The sequence below is a fragment of the Etheostoma spectabile genome, chromosome 21 (genome assembly GCF_008692095.1).
Source record: "Etheostoma spectabile isolate EspeVRDwgs_2016 chromosome 21, UIUC_Espe_1.0, whole genome shotgun sequence".
Lineage (NCBI taxonomy): Eukaryota > Metazoa > Chordata > Actinopteri > Perciformes > Percidae > Etheostoma > Etheostoma spectabile.
The window spans coordinates 19431877-19433877 of NC_045753.1; the positions used below are offsets into that span (position 1 = coordinate 19431877).

At 38.8% G+C, this 2001-nt stretch overlaps 1 long non-coding RNA gene across 1 annotated transcript in view; it reads left to right on the forward strand.

Annotated features, from left to right (window-relative positions):
* Positions 1–6: 6 nt before the first annotated feature.
* Positions 7–2001, forward strand: part of LOC116671345 (uncharacterized) — a 12211-nt gene continuing 10216 nt past the window's right edge. The window contains exons 1-2 of the long non-coding RNA XR_004327246.1: positions 7–106; positions 1187–1190. This is a non-coding gene — a long non-coding RNA (uncharacterized LOC116671345). The remainder of the gene's footprint in view (positions 107–1186; positions 1191–2001) is intronic.

The following is a 2001-nucleotide window of genomic DNA, read 5'->3' on the forward strand; positions in this document are numbered from 1 at the left end:
CATGATGTCACTTCCTTGCAATTCCAAAGCACTGACTGTCATATTATCACCCCTATGAGCCAATCTGTGGAACACAGCCATCAGGTGCGCAAACACATGCTAAATTGTAGACACACCAATCAGGTTTAAAGACTATCAAAATGCAGCAGGTGAGTCTATTATTATTTTTTTTTCAGATCTTTTTTGTTTGTTGTTGTTTTTTACTGTAATTGTAACCTGTACTGGATACAGTATTTTATGTACTGTTGTTTGCTGAGCTAACAGTGTTATGCACACTACTATAGTAGCATGAAAAGTGGGACATTTTGTTGTGATTTTCCATGTTGAAGTGTTTTGATTTGAAATGGTTAATTTGGGTATATGGAGGCTGTTTTAGGGTTAGGTTTTGGTTTTAGTGGTTTTAGGATGACATTTTTATCTTTTATGTTAAGGTTTGGGGTTATTGGGAAATGAGATATGTTAAAAATCCAAACGTGTGTGAAAGGGGGTACAGTATTCATATTGTTATTTGTGTCATAAGTCCTCTGCTAGGAACAGTATGGCACACTGTGCACCTGCTCCATTATTAAAAGAGCAGTGGGTGTATGTAGTAATGCATGAAGAAGACGAAAGCCAGATTCAAACACATGTCCCTTTCCAGTTTGTTTCTCTTCCCCACCTCCTTCCTTTCCTTTATTCTAACTTCAGTAATGAGAACTTGGGTGCTAAGGTCACCTCAAGTCCTGCCATGTCTGCCATTAATGTAAGACGCGATTTGAGATGGGGGGCTTTCAGCATCCCTGTGTGAGCAGACACAGGGAAAGGAGCAAAATGAGTCAGCGAAATAAATGATGAGCAGACATACTGTAGCTTTTATGTTTCATTCATTACTATAACCAGGGGATAACAGGAAGAGCATGAGATCAGGTGTGCATGTACATGTCCTCTGTATCTGATTGGAGTTGAAGTTGATGCATGTGCACTGTGCTTTAGAGAAAACCGTGTTTTACGCGCGCATGGATGAGCAGTGTTCAACAGGAGCTAAACCCCGGAGAGGAACGCTTGTGTGCTTATATGCATTTTGCATGAGTGCACATTAGTGTGTATGTGTGTTTCTGGATGCACATACAGTACATATGCACAGAGGCATCTCAGGTTGTTTTGCTTGGCTGCATGTTAGAAACACATGCGTACATGTTATGTTAAGGCTTGTAGTGTGTGAGTAGCATTACTAACCCCTCAGATCATTCACCTTATGTAAGATGCAATCCTTAATTCCTTTGTTTAATTACCTACCGAAGGATTTATCTAGGACAAATCTCCAACTGTCAGTTCTAAAACAAATCCTAAAAGTGATAGTATTCTTTCTTTTGAGCCTAAACAACTTATTACACAGTTTACCTTTAGTGAAGAGTCTTTGGAGGCTGTTGGTGTCAAACTAAATCCTTATCCACTTCAGGGCTGAACATTTCATTGCACTCTTGTATTATTTACCTCCGTAGTGTTCATACTAGTTAATGTCAAATGAAGAAGTGGCTGAATATTTGCATCAGTTAAGACCGCTGTTTGCACTTGATTTAAATTTATGTTGCATGATTAACTGCAGGGTATGAGATGTCAACATTAATCTTGTTATACACCCATGAAACTTTACGTTTTGGGGTCATTTTGGGAAGTCAACCATTGAACCAATTCAAGTAAACTGCTTCAAACCTGCATAGTGAATAGTGAGTGTGTCTCCAGGCTATTGGCTGTATCTGCAACTGACAGTGAGGCCTCCTAAATAAAGACTGTTTCTAATACTGCTACAGTTTAGCCACCATGTGTGTGTTAAAACAGATTTCTTTTTTTTATGTCTCCTCTCTACTTTGATTATTCCTGTTTGTTTTGTCCAATTAGGCAAGTAAAAGACCAGTTAATACAAATTAAGCCTTTTACCAAAACACATTGGCCATTCTTTGTTTGATTGTTGAGATAGAGACGGACAGGCAGCATGAGGAGAGAGCATACATGTGTGTGTAT